Source organism: Anas acuta, chromosome 23 (assembly GCF_963932015.1).
Source record: "Anas acuta chromosome 23, bAnaAcu1.1, whole genome shotgun sequence".
Lineage (NCBI taxonomy): Eukaryota > Metazoa > Chordata > Aves > Anseriformes > Anatidae > Anas > Anas acuta.
This window is the reverse complement of record NC_089001.1, coordinates 5,659,082-5,673,961: the sequence shown is the minus strand read 5'-3', so window position 1 is coordinate 5,673,961 and position 14,880 is coordinate 5,659,082. Positions and strand designations below refer to the sequence as shown.

General features: G+C 50.1%; 1 long non-coding RNA gene across 2 annotated transcripts; it reads right to left on the bottom strand.

Moving 5' to 3' along the window:
• Nucleotides 1-7: 7 nt before the first annotated feature.
• LOC137843776 (uncharacterized) lies at nucleotides 8-13,307 on the bottom strand. 2 transcript variants are annotated; one of them, XR_011089670.1, is made up of 4 exons: nucleotides 12,941-13,307; nucleotides 12,311-12,379; nucleotides 3,108-8,387; nucleotides 8-785 (listed from the first exon to the last, which is right to left on the bottom strand). It is a non-coding gene; the product is annotated as an uncharacterized lncRNA (long non-coding RNA). The 2 variants fall into 2 exon arrangements; XR_011089669.1 differs by lacking the exon at nucleotides 8-785 and having other exon boundaries at nucleotides 801-8,387.
• Nucleotides 13,308-14,880: the final 1,573 nt, after the last annotated feature.

Here is a 14,880-nt window from a genome sequence, read left to right as displayed (position 1 = left end):
GGAGGGAGCGCTCCTCCTCCTGCTCGTTACAAGATCCAAGCTGTAACCCCAAGCAGCGTGCTTTGTTTCAATGTGGGGCATTTCTGGTACCGCAGGGTTCAGGCACCACTTGGAAGGAAGAACGGCCTTACACTTGTCATCCCCTGCACAGCACAGCCCAGTGCTTAAACCCAGCCCAACCCCGAAACCCAAATCACAAACCCAAGCATCCACAAGGCTAAGTGATATGAAGGTTGTGGGACAAGGTCCTCATCGCGGTGCCTTCAGTCCCTGCTCTGGCCTCGTGCTCCTGTGCTTCGCTCATCTCCCCGTGCCTCAGTGTCCCCCAGCTTCGTATCCCCACCTCAGCAAGGGAAAGGCAAGGCCGAGAGCCCTGGGCTGCAGCAGGGCCAGGAGCGAAGCCAGCAGCAGCTCCCTGGGAGAGGTGGAAGTGCCACTGCTCAGCTCTCTGCTCCCCAGCGTTAGGGGAGGCTCAGCATTTCCTCCTGCAGTCCCCAGACCCTGTCCCCACGTGGGATGGAAGCAAAACGCCAACGCGAGCTCTGCAGAGGCAGCAACACAAGTCAGAAGCCATCTAAGCGCAGCTGAGCTCGTACCCAAGCAGGTAGGGGTGAAACGTTGCTAAATTGGGGTTGGGAGCTGTTAGCAGTCACACCGAGCAGCAGAAACACGAGGGTTGTATAATCCAGCAGCAGCTTGGCGGTGGCGCAGGCAGCCTGGTCCCCAGGCACACAGAAATAAGAGGGTTTGACATTTGTGTCTCATTGCACCGGTTGTCTTAGAAACTGTGAGAAAAGTAAAGAGATCGGGGACCCGAACGTGATGGCAAGGGCAACCTCTCACCCCAGGGAGCTAACACAAACAGCGGGGTCAGGGAACAGGGAGCCGGGAGGGTTTTGTGCTGCTGGGAGCCCCCCAGACACTTGTGGGGTTGAGGAAAAGCCGTGTCCCATGGAAGTGACCCCAGGCAGGGCCGCCGGGAGGTCAGCTCCTGGAGAGGCCAGTCCCAAAGGGGAACGGATGACACGTGGAAGGCGAGCCACCAGGAAACATGCCAGGTCTTTGGGAGGAATTACAGCCGATGAATCAAAGGAAAACATCCCACACGATTGTTTGGAAAACCTATGCACACCGCCTGGCTGGGCAGCCTGGCTGCTCCCCGGGCTGTGAGCTGCACAGAGCATCCTGCCCCATGCCCCTCGCGTGCTGCTCCAGGCAGTTTTACCAACACAGCAGCCTTGGGTGCTTAAAAAGCCCTCTTGGGTTCAAAGAGGATTTGATCCAGGGCACACGAAGCATTTTCTCCTGCTCTCTTCTCCTTAAAAGCTTCCAGTTTTCTCTTGACAAGGCACTAAGGCTCAGGCTTGCTCAGAGACACCCCACAGGTGCCCATGTCCCAAGAACCAGCCTCTGCCAGTCCTGCATTTTTGGTGAATCTCTGCCTTCTCCTGCCCCAGTCCATATATCTCACTATACTGACTGTGTCCTTCTTTACATCCATTATTTCAGGCGTTTGCTGCCTTCTGCAATTGAGCAAGGCAAGGTTTAAAGACCCCACTTTGCTTCCTTCTTGTCTGGCACGTGCACAACAAACCCAGTGGGGATGGAGAGCTGCTACACAGACTTCTCAGAACATAAAAAGGGCAAACAGCACACCGAACCGTGGGGAATTCACTGCAGCAAGGGCAGGTGAGAGCAGCAAACCTCACATTGCCTAAGTAGAGCTGAAGGGGGGACAGATCTACAGATCTTTTAGGGCTTTGTCTTCTCTGGCAGGCAGCCTTCTGTGCAGCCACAGCCGCCTGCCCGCAGCAAGCACACGCTCACACTGCCAGGGAGGGAGTGTGAGTGTGTGCTACCCACTACTGCCTGTAGCTCTCCAGTACCCTCAATAATCTCCCAGCACCCCTGGTGCTGCCTACAGCTTCCTCGTGCCCCCTAGTGCAGTCCAGAGACCCCCCAGTACTCTCCAAGTGTGTCCCAGTATTGTCCTGAACCTCCCAGTGCAGTCCCAGTACCACCCAGTGCTTTCTAGATCCTCCTGCGACACTCCCAGTGCCCTCCAGTGTTGTCTGGAGATGCCCAGCAGGCAGTGAGAGGATGCAGGGGGTCTCTGGACAGCACTGGGGGGCACTGGGAGTTTGCTGAGTAGCTCTAGGCAGCACTGGGAGCGTACAGGGGGGATCTGGGCAGCACTGGGGGGCACTGGGAGAGTTCTGGTACTACTGGTGCTGTATCTGCATGTGCTCCTTATCATCTGTGTCACTGCCTCGCAATCGCAGCTGTGCCAGCAGGGGGACTCACTTCACATGCCACTGTCTGCTTGTTGACTTGTTTCCCGACTCGTATTCCCCAGCCTGCTGATGGGGAGACGAGCAAAAAAAAAAGAACAACCCCAAAATTACCCCCCCACCAGCAGCCAAGCTTCCACGTGGGCTGCCTGCACGGCATCCTTCAGAAAACACCTCAACCCACGGGGCAGGCTTCCCACCTCACAGCTACCTGTTATTTTATGATTATTTTTGTTTTATTTTATGTTATTTTTACCTGTTTCTGTGCCCAGCAGGACCCTGAGGGTGCTGCAGGACTGGGGCTCCTCAGCCCGGAGGGGCAGCTCCCCCCTCTCGCCCCCCAGGCCCAGGTCCAGCAGCTCCCAGCTCCTGTACCACAGCCTTACAGCATCACCCCAAGGGCAAGAGGAAAATGCCTTTTCTCCCCTCCAGACCTTGGGGGATGTCAAGTGAAACTACAGACAGACAGGGCAGCAGCCACAGAGTTCCTGGAAAGCGCCTGCCCCAAAACACGTGTCCCAGCGGTCTGGCACAGCTGGCAGACAAACTGGGACAGAGCCGGGGCTAGGATGGCAGGGCAGGGATGGAGGTGTGCAAGGTGAGGGGGTCTGCCCACGTTTGGGAGCACAGAGCTTGTCAGAAAGCAGGAGCAAGCAATCTTTATGGGGTGTTCCCAGCAGCTGCTGCTGGACGCAGAGCAGACGAGCAAGCCACCCACACAGAGCACTGGAGCTGGCACCTAACCCAGCACCATCCCTCCCGGAGCTCACAGCAGGGAACGAGAACGACCCCAGCTTGTACAAACCTCTCACCCACCGGGATCAGGAGGGGCTGTGGCAAAGGCTCGTCACCTCGTCTGACTCCAACTGCCAGGCAGTTTGGCTGCTCCAACAGGGGCTTTGGCTTTCTCCAAGGAGCTGGGAGTCTCTCGCTCCACGCTGGTGACCCTAAGATTAAGGCCTGAAGTTAGATGCCTGCTTTTAATAGATGAACTAGGCAGATTCTTCCAGTCTAGGTCTGCATGGGATCTACCAGGGAGGTGTGGTTCGTTCTGTATGAACAGCACAGACTTTCCCCCTACCTCGCTCACCCCAAAGAACTGCAATACCCTCAGCTAGAGCCAGACCCCGGTTTCTGTATGACCAACAGACCAACCAGAAAAGCAAATGTGAGAAAAAAGCCTCTCTGTATGCTGCACCAGGCAGGATGAAGCCTGCAGCCTTTCAGTTCCAGGCTGACTTTTAGCAGTGCCCAGCATGGCACTGACGAGCTTCATCAGTCCAGCACTGAGCATCTATCAGGCCTGCTCAGAGGACACGGTATCCATCCTCCCTGATTTACAGCCTCTCTTAGAGCAGCCCAGAGGACTTCAGATGGGATGCTGGAGGCAGATAATTGCCCCTCTGACCTGCCAGGTTAAGCACCCACAGCAGAGGGTGGCTGTGCCTCCAAACTGAGCAATTGGCAGCTTCTGCTCGAAAGAAATTCAGAGCAGCCCCCACGGGACATGGCAGTGAGCTGCAGTTTGGTTGTCTCCCTACCAGAAGGACTCACATTTTAGTCAGCGAGAAGCAAATAACTGCAGGACTGGTAAATCCACCTTGGGACCAGCCATCCGGGACGAATTCTTTCTGTGGCACGTCAGCACCGCAAGGCCTTGCCTCAGCAGAGCTCTCGTGTGATCCTCAGGGTCTCTTTGTGCGAACACAGCTGGCTACAGACACGGCAGGCAGGGCAGGAGACATTTTGTGACACCACAAGCAGACAGGCAGCAACCTTCAGAGGGAGGTGGGATGCCCACCGCAGCGCTGCTCCTCCGAGCAGCAGTGTCCTGGCCTGGGGTTCATTGGCACAGGTAAAATCTTTCACATCTGCTGCACTTACAGTAAGAGGGATGACAGCTTCGTTACGAATGCACAGAGCTTCCAAAGAAGAACAGCATGGAGGGTTGCCTTGGAGACTGCAGTAAGCAATGTGCTGCCAGATGACTGGGTCTCATACCACAGCAGGCACTTGCCAGAAGGGTGATCTCAGCGGTGCGCGCTGCATTATCAAACATTCCTTGAAGGAAAGACTGAATCTGTGCAAGGATCGGGTGAATCAGGCTGCAGGGAAGGTGGTTCTTTATGTTACCCATTAGTCATGTTCCTTGGCTTTGCCCACCCGCAGCAAGCACCACGGCCGTGGCACTCAGCGGAGCGGAGAAACCTCCTCACGGTGCACACCGAGGCTGGTGGGGCTGCCAGGGGACACAGACACACCAAGTGCCCTCCATCCCCCTGGCAGAGACACGAACACAGGGCTGTTCCCTATGTCTGGTCAAAGAAGAAAGGTTGAGAACCCTTTTACTCATTTTGGATAAAGCATAAAACAGCCTCCTGGGGAACCCCAGACAAAATAAATACAAAGCTGCCCATCACGTCGTGTTACACCACCACAGACCTCTCAACTGCTACCAGCTTTCTGCCCTAAACATTTCTGCAGTTATCTGAGCTGGGGACCATTAGATTTGCATCTAGTTTTGTCCCCTGCATAACCACACTTTAAATATTTATTCCCTTCTTCTTGTGCTGGCTCCCCTTTGACAGCGTCTCCAAGGCCTGATCCCGCTCATCCTTCATGGAAGATGGCTTTATCCCATCGTGACCAATCCAGTTAGCAGACGATATTTTAAGAACTACTTCAGCATTAGAGTCAAGCTACTGGTTACACAGCATTGGCAGCACAGACAGGATAAGCAAAGAAAGCAATCCATGGGAAAATCTCCAGCTTGTTAAGAAAAAACAAGCTTCTCGAAGAAGTGTTAGGCACAAGCAAAGCCCCAAAATAAAGAACAGCCACTACTGCACGTTCAGGTTGTCATTTAGTTCAACATTTCAGGGGTAATTTTACCAGTTTTCACCAGCTGCAGGTATGCTTACATGCTGTAGAAGAAAACCTTCCATGAACCTCTAAATCCTATAAGAACCACAGGTCTTGGGACTCGTACTACTTACACCATCAATGTCTTTGAGACAAGTGTCACCATCGCAGCACCATTATATTCTCCTTTCCAGCACCATAACATTCTCCTTTCCAAATATCCTTTTTCCGAATATCCAAATTTCTCCTTTTTGCTTAGGACAAGCATCAAAGCCACCCAGAAAGAGTTAACCAGTGCTCATATAACCTAATGAGCATTAGCCCACCGTAGCTTTTTGCTGGCCACTCTGTGGGGCTGGAATCAGGGAGAGGAACAGATCAGGTGGAGAATTAGGAAAACATCTCTCATGGCAAGAAAACTGCCAGGCCTCCCAAGGGAAGCGATGAAAACCCTGCTGCTTGAGTCACTTCAAACTGGACCAAGTACAGGAAAATCCAGTGTAGGGAACAAGCCTTCCCCATAGGGGGAAAATGGAGAAGTTGGATGACCTCGGATCTTTCCCATCTCTGGTTTATGTGGTTCCAGAAATCTGCAGAGGCGATAGCTTACACCACACACAACAGGTAAATCAGATGATCTATTGTTGCTACCAGACCTGCTGAGGAGTGAGCCAGCCTGATCAACGCAGCTCATACAAAGGTTTGGGGCTCTGGACTGCCAGGACCACACTCAGCTTGAGGTGAGGTGCTAATGGGAGCAGAAATGTCAGCATCCAGAGGAAAACCCACACCCTGTGCAACAGCCAGGGCACGGCAGCTGCCTTGATGGGTTTTAATCTCAACTGCTGGAGTCGCCGAGATTAAACATTTAAGGCAGACGTTATCTGAGAAAGGAATTTACACGTCGCATAGGGGAAGTGTCGCTTTTAAGCCTTTTCAGACAAGTTCTTCTAGTCACTCTCTATGTCCACAGCCTCAGCAAAACAAAGTCAAGGAAATATCCCCAGTAACACCGAGCAGGATACTGCTGGCTTTGTCATCTAAAAGCCACATGCTGCAGAAACAGTTACCTACTACTAGCTGGAGTGAGGGAGAAAATTCCACTGGGAAAAGCTCCTTCCTTGATTATCATCAGCCCTTCACACTGTAGAGACAACTGCTGCTAATGCCTGGAAGAGACAGATCATTAGTTTCGTAGCAAACCCCGGCAAGGACAAGATAACTCGAACACACAGTTCATCCATCAGAGACCTGCAGTGGCCACTGCACTCCCCAGTCTGCTGGCAGATCAGCTCACAAAGAGGAATCAGCCCTCGGAGTCTGCCTGGATCCCCGCGAGGCAGCAGCTGCCCATGCAGGGACACTTGCCCCTGCCAGTGACTTGGCAGGGCAGCGAGGAGGTCTATTACTATTGCTATGCTAGCAGAGAGCCAGCCTGCTTGTTGAAACATGGTATTTGCAGGATGATGAATTCTGATTTCAAGATAATTTATAGCCTCGGTAAATAAACAGGCTTATGGCTGTTTAAACACTGTTTAAACAGTCATATACAACAGCCCTGGGCAAGCACGCTGAAGAACAGAAGAGCTGTCTGAGCTGGGAACAGATAGCAGAAGAAAGCAAGTACAAAATACTTCCCATCAGAAATGAAATGCTTCCTCTCTCAAAAACAAAACAACCCCCAACACAGCTCTCATTCACCCTTCTCCCCCTGTCCGTGCCAGAAATTCAAAACATCTTTAGCGTGACACGGTGTCGGGTCACCATCCACCAGGTGCCTTTTACACTGCTTGATCCGACTGGCTGTACCTGAGCTCACACCGATTTCACCCCACCTGTTTGGGCAACTGTATGCAGTAAAAATTGTACTTACAACATTTTTTTTTTCATTTTAGATGGGATTGACAGGACTAGAAACCCTGGCAACTGTTTCAGACAGCAAATTAAGACACCTTTGAAAGCAGGGCCCTGGGGATCTGCTTTCTGCTCTGTTACCGGAGGTGTTTCAGAGTCAAGGACGTCTTTGCTCCTTCCCTGCCCTTCTGCTTTAAATGTATTCTTACAGGGAAGCTGCAGTAACCTGCTGCTCCAAGAACAAAAGAAATCGTTAGGGGCTGGAGACACCAACCTGGGAGAAAGCAGCTAAAAGGTAAACGACAGGAAACAGCCCGGGGTTACTGAAACGCACTAATCCTCTTTTCAGTGGAATTATTCTGGACAATGTAAAGGGCTGGATATTCCCTAATAGTCATGGGATGAGAGGAAAAGGAAAGTTTCAGCTGCCTACCAAGGACTGCTCCCAGGAGGAAGGCTCAGATGAATCTCTTCTTCCAGGGAAGGGACAGAACGTTCTCCCTGCAGCCAGCTTATCGCCCCACTGCAGGACGCGGGGGGATATAGGGACAGCCCTGCCAAGAGCACGGAGGAGATGAACTCATTGCCTCCCCCATCTGCATGTTCCTATAGATCAAGCCACTTGGAATATTTATCCCCATGTTCTGGTCATGCCTATGGGTCTCCTTGGCTTGCTGCCCTGAAGAAATTACAGGCAAGGAAAGGGAAATTGATGAACACAACCTAACCACTGCGTGGGGCCAGAAACCTTGCCAGTCTTGGATAGCAAATTCCCACTCTGAGTGAGGCTGTTATGTGCTCATAGCAAGGTGCTTAGAGCAGGGTGCCCCAGAATTTGCTGGTGGGCTTGCTGGCACCTCGGCCAGGTACGTGGTCAGCCCAGCAGGCAGCTGGTGCCTTCACACCACAGCTGAAGCAGAGCACGAGGTAGAGCCAACGGGGCCACCAGAGCCAGCAGTGAGCGAGGAGACAGTCTTGTTCGTACAGGAGCCGAATAGCCTCTGACATCAGGGTAGCTGTGTCTCTTGGACAGGAGACAGCTTCTAAAGCAGCCTGCTGTTTCCTCGTCAGATAGCCTCAGGCAATCCTCCTAGCACCCTCCATTTCCCTCTCTGACACGGAACATGACTTTGTAAGGGGAAAACACGCAGGACCTTACTGCCGTGGCAGATGACCTCATACAGACACGAAGAAGGCATCACCCCAGCAGATTTATTTCACAGCCTGCCTGCACTCACCTGAGGGAGCAGAGCAGAGCTCCCAGGAGCCCGAAGTGTGGGTCCCTCTCCAGTTACTGAGTTTCACTCAAGGCAAACAGCTCATGCTGTGAAGGCTGCCAGGACTGCCGAGCCCTTCCCTGGCCCAGCAGGAACAGTTCTCCTGTAGGTGGAAGGAAAGCGGAGCCCAGATTCAAGGGCTGAGTGCTGGCCTGGCCCAGAAGGTTGGCATCGGAGTCCAAAAGTGTGGATGTGGAGCTGAATTGCCACTAAACTCAGAGGAGCTTGAGATACAGCCTGTGTCGTGTCTCTACATGCACTTTGCCTATTCTGAGCCAACTGGAAGTCCTGTGCCTGTGTTAACTCGGTGCCAAATTAGCACTAAAGGATCCTGCCTCTTAGCTGAGTTCACTGCTGCTACAGGGTGCCAGTTCAGACCTGGTTCACGTCCAGAAGTCTCTGAACACAAGCAAAATGAACATGCAACTACCTGCAAAATACCAGAGGCACTCAGACAGAAACAGGCCAGGTTCAGAGTGAAGTCAGGAGCTCCAGGGACACCACCTCAGCTTCCCAGAGGTCAATTCCCCAGTGCCCTGGAGCACCCTGCTGAGTGTGGTGAACCACAGTGGTCAGGTGGCAGCAAGTTGCCTAACGTCATAGGACACAGAAAGAAAAAAATAAAAAAAAAATAAAAAAAAGATAAGGTCATGTTTGCTAAGGCTTCGTTCATCTCACATCTGACCCAGAAGACAATTAGAACAGCTAGGGTGTCTAACACCCAGCTAGACACTAGTCGGTGCCATATGAAACACCCAGAGACCTCTCTGTCTTTGTCTCTTCTTTCTCAGGAATTGAATCTTCTCGATTCATTGTCTCTTCTTTCTCAGAACTTCACAGAGAGGTTAGAGTATTTCCCAAACCTTTCCACCAGATGCAGTTTTGCTCACAGGCGTAGGTGTTACTGAGAATCGCTGCTGCTGGGAAGAATTGTTCAGCAAACACACTTTGAACAGGATCCACATAGAAGAGGTTTGTATTTCCTGAATGGAAACGAAACCCCTTTATATAGGCTGGATTGGAGATTCAATGGCCAGAGTGTTCCCTTCAGACCTTATTTTCTTTGGAGCTTGAGTTTACCCCACATGAGACATCTGGCACAGGACTTACAGGATACAGTTTGCTTTGGCACTGGCTGGGTTTGGAGCTCACAATGTTTAAATAGGATTTTATGAATTGAACAGTCTCACTCTCTTCTGTAATGCTTCAAATTAAGGTTTCCACATATGCCTTTAATAGAGATTCACTAAGACACTTATTGCATGTTAAATAAACATCACTCAGTGAAATAGAACACCCTCATTGAGGATTAACAAACATACAATTCAGTCAGGCTGCTGCAGCTGTTAAACCTCAAATACAACTTCAATGTCATAATCAGTCATTTTATTAAGATAATAATTGCCTTGTTAATGCTAATTAAATGACTAATGCCTTCACAGTCCCGTGACGCTGTGCTCTGATAACCCCTCAAGTAGACACGGAAGTCCATTCCCTCCCCAGCTCCAGAAAGGCTCAGGTTGGGAGTGAGGAGTTGCTGCTCACCGCCTGCTAACCCAAACAAGCTTCCAGACAGAAGTTAGAGAAGCACGATCTGGTTGTTTGGAGAAAGAGGGGGGTGCAAAAAAAAAAAAAAAGAACATTTGAGTTTTGTGCCTGAGAGGAGATGATCAAGTTAGTCAATCCAAACGGCGAGAGACCAGAGCTTGTTTTTATCCAGGTAAGCAGGGCAGAGGAATAAATACGAGCTGACATCACCAGACATAGTGCTAGCAAAGCAGAAAGGGGTTGCTGCCTAACCACAAGGCCTACAGAAATGCACATGTCATGCCAGGAACACCTCGCTGGGACTTTGCTCATAGAGCTGGGGAAACCCAGGCAACCTGCAAGCCCGACGCTCTGCTCAGAAGCTCTCAGGCCGCCCAGCAGCTCGACGGGGAACGGAGGATGCCAATTCGCAGCCTGCACCTCCCAGCATGACATTGCAAGCCGAGCTCTTTCCCCAGGAGTGTCCCAGGCTCCCAGCTCTGTGCTCAGAACATCAGACACAGCTGTTCAGCCCCCACAGTCTGGGCACTTGTGCAGAAGTCAGGCCCAGACTCCACTGCCCGGCTGCTCGGGCTGACCATCCATCATGAGGTGGACCAGATGTTCCAACACGGGCTACGAAGGGGCTTAGCAGCAGCCTTGGAGCCTGCAGCCAAAGCGATGTTGTAACACTTGGCTGGCTATGCAGAGAGATTCCCCTGCCCCTCGTTCCCAGGTTTTGGTAATGGTTATTACTTTAAACGTTTAAAATAAAGAAAGCAAAAGTGGATTCCTTGCATCCTCGTCATTTTAATTAGAAGAATATCTTCCATAAATGGTAAATATAATTGACCTCATCTCAAAAAAGGCAGGGAGGAGCAAGTTACCGCTTGCCATGTGATAGTAACATTAACTGTAGCTCAGGGATTCAACCTATTAGCACAGGCAGGCTCCCATTTGTTAGACTATAAAATAACACATTGCCAAGCCCTATAATGGACTGCAGATTTAGATATTGATTAATTGTTAAAATATCTCCGAAATGTACTATGTTAAAAGGGAAATGACCTCATGTTTCCTTTGAGACCCCTCACCTTCCTCCTACTTCAAGAATTTCTCCAGCTTGGCCTGCTGCTATCCTTGCCATTCCCTTGCTGCCTGGGACTCCAGCACGACTCACATGAGTCCTTTTTTACTCAGTTCTCAAAAGGAATGCTAACCAAGTCCAGCTCAAAAAAAAAGGAAGAAAAAAAAAAAAAAAGACAGACTCCTTTTTAACCTGCTCACCTTTCACTCAAGCTTCTTCTGGCATTCAGGGAAAAAAAAAAAAAGTCACATTCAAACCAAAAGGCCTGCAATGACAGACCTCTGTGGCTCAGGTCACTTCATAACTAGACGTGCTGTGGTTTGAATACAGAAAAGAAGAATAAGAGAGATGCCAACTGTGCTGAGTTCCTGACCCCGTGCATGGGGTACAGGGAACTGAGACCCCCCAGGCCCATCCAGACACCTGATGTCTCTGTCCAGATTGCAAGCACAGGGCTGCACCCCTAAGAATACCCAGAGCTTAATTTTTATTTCATTTACTTCTTCCTTATTAATTAAAAAAAAAAAAAAAAAAAAGCAAGAACATAAGAACACCCTTGAGATACACAAGCACAAAGCAGTGACACACGAGTGTGCCAAAGCAGGCGAATCTGAAATTCAAGGTGCTTGGATCAGTGTCACCTCACCAGGAGAGAGATGCTGAATCCTGCTCCAAGCCCGAGGCTCCAGAGAAGACATTTGGCAAGACCAGGAAGGGGAGGCTGGTAACCATGACAACTGATCCTTTCTTGGTATCAGACAACAGAAATGACTCCTGAAGCACAGGCCCCATGACCACCACCACCATTTCCCTCTCGGGACAGCTCTCCGTCAGTCATGCCACGGGCAGAAAGACACTGGCACGTAACACAGCTTCACAGCCTCCAGAAGACCTCCCCTTAATTCAGAGCCCCCCGATCACCACACCTCCCTCAGCACACTCATCTTACTTCTGGGTCGCAGTTTTCCCCATTTCAAAACTAACAGGGGTGGATCCTGGGCTGTGACCTCCGTACACTTTGCTCTCAAAGGAAAAGGACAACAAATGGAAAAAGCCACATGAAAACAGTGTGGGTGCTGAGAAAGAGGTAAAGCTTCAGGAAATCCACCATTTTGTGGCATAATTTCATCCATCCAGAACAGCAGAAGCAATTCTGAAATGTGCAACTTAATTCTCATTGTTATTCACCGTACACGTCAGGTAAGCAGCTTTCGTCTCCACTGGGCAACCACATCACTGATTTTTATGATCTGTGCACAGCACACAAGATTAGGAATAAAATTAAAACTATTCAGATCTCAGCACTTCTGCGATCATGGCACAGGCAAGAGGCACAGAACAAAGCAGCACCCTCCCAAGCCACTTCTCAGGCATCTTAAACAGCTCACACAGAAGTAGATTCTTCCCCCTACCTTTCACGGCGCCTTCCCAGCACTTAAAGCACCTCTTGATCGTGTTGTCTTCCCAGCATGTTCACCTGGCTACAAAACAGAGAGCTGCTCCAATAACAGCTTCAGTGCTGCAGGACAGAAATATGTTGTTGTTTTCTCTCTCCATTTTGGCAAGAGAAAAGGGTTTTTAGGTGCCTGGCCACCCAGGAAAGGGCTCTAGCAACTGGTTGAGCTAGAAATGGAAACTAAGGAGCTGGTGGGGGGGGTAAATCCTGCATTGGCACTGCAGCTTTCTTGGAACTTTGTCCCATCTCAGGATTTTTCTAGATTAACTTCACTTTATTGTGAAGGGTTTTTCAAAAGCTGCAACACAGGCACCTTGCCTCTCCCAGCAGCATCCCGTAGCTTTCCCTTGCTCTCCAGAGCGCAATGGGATAGACACACAGTCACTGTGCAGCTGTATCCCCAACCACAGTTCACACAACACTGATACATCAGCATTAGGCTCTAAAACTCACTTTCCACCTTGGCTTTCCTGCATGTTCCCAAGCACAGGATCCCAAAAGCAACTGTTTGGTCTCCAGGATCTGACATTGAACAGTTTCAGCCAGGGCCTCCCATGTTCATCTACAAAAACATATTCCTACCTACCTTCAGATTTCCACTTTTTCCTCCCCATAATTCCTCAGTACCCCAGGAAGGGATATGGAAGCTCACCAGGCAGAAGGAGGGCCCTGAGGAGCAGCATTTCAATCCAGCCAGGTGCTCCCACTTGGCCTAACTCAGTTTTGGGTAGAGCTGCACCTGGCCCCAAACCAAGCCTGGCCTGACACAAACCTGCCTTATCCCCACCACGGATACTCACCCACCAATGTCCCCAAATAGCCAGCATGCTGCCTAAGCAGCTTTTCCCCCAAAAACTGCCCCGTGGGGCAGGGCTGAGCACCTGCTTGTCTGTGTGTTCCTGCAAGGCACCCTGTGCAATCCACACAGACCAAAGAGAAACTCCGTGCCGTAAAGAGAGCCAGGACTGTTTCAGATGTCAGTGCCTACAGCTGCTGTGTTGATTTTGAGGGAACAAATGTGCCTAGTGAAGCAGAGAGGTTAACATAACCCTGTCACTGCTCAATGCTACAAAAAGCATTAAGGTTCAAGGAGTGAGCACAGAGATCTGCGGTGAGCACACAAAAACCTTATTTGGAAATGTACTGATTTAAACACACAAAAGAATAAGAATGGAAACCAAATGTACAGAATTTCAAAACTGACATCAAACAAGCTCCGCAGGACGAACTTTTAATTAAACTATATTAAAGGCCCCTTCTTCAGAAAAAGCACGGGGCCTTAAAGCTGTCCTCTTCTTTAAAAGATTTTGTAAAGGAACTCCTCACGTGGAGGTGAACGTTTCTGGGGGACTGAGCTTTGGGCTGGGGAGGACAGGTACCCTGCCTTGGGGAAGACCAGCAGAAAGGAAGAAGAAGACAACAGTGAGGTGAGGAAACGTGGCTTCCAAGAGAGCTCTCCAGAAGGCAGCGGCTAGTGAGTCACAGTTTCTCTTCATCAGATGTTGTCTGGACCACTTCTGGCCCGGGACATCATCTGGCTGATCCAGTTAAACGTCTTTCTTTTACCACTAAGCACACACCACTCAAACAGCAGCGGAGGAGATCGGGAGGAGAGCTCAGGGAAGCATTATGGATAGAAGAATCAAAGGCAGGCACCTGGTCTGCTTCAACCTGGGCACTGAGGTCTTGTAGGGGCTTCTGTCTGGGAAGCAAATGCACACATGTAGGTTGGGAAATGGGGAGGGAGGAGGGAAAAGATATGGCAGGAACAGGAAAGTGGAAAGGCAATAAGGGATTACACTTTTTTTGTTTTATTTTGAGCCCGTGACTGCAAGCTATTCTTCCCTTCCTTCAGAAAGACTTCTTGCCCAGCTTTGCCAAGTGCTTTGCAATTCACAGGGAAGAAGGTGCTATGTGAACACGGGATCTGAACACTGCTTGGGAGCCTTTCACTTGCTGAAAAAACAACATGGAAAATAAAATTTTAAAGGAACTCACAAACAGAAAAAAAATCAGGAAAAAACTCTGCTGGACCAAATTAGGGAATGAATTCCCCTAATTACCACAAGATGCTCCCCAAGTCTGACAGTATCTCTTGGAGCAGATGTGTGCAAATAATATTTCCTCAGCCTCCAGCCTGCGTGGGCAGATTCCAGCACCAGCCACTAATGTTAAAAAATACCTAATGAGCATCGACATTAAAAAACTGCCTTGGCTTTTGGTGTCTGCATTTTTCCCATCCTCCAGGCCAAGCTGCAAACATTTTGTTGGTATTATTCACATCAGAAAGTGCTTGATTACAAAAACCAAACCACTAAAGTCTGGATCCATGAGAGCAATTGCTAGAAAGGAAGGAGTGCAGTCCTTGAAGCTCTTATATAGAAAGAGTAAGAGCAAAGGGGCAAGTCTTGGCTTTTTCTAGCAGCAGCAGCAAACTGTATCTGCCTTGCTGGGAAGTCCCTGCAGGTCTTATTTAGGGCTGAAGAATTATACACACACAGATCCCAAGCAGGTTTCTCTCCTAAT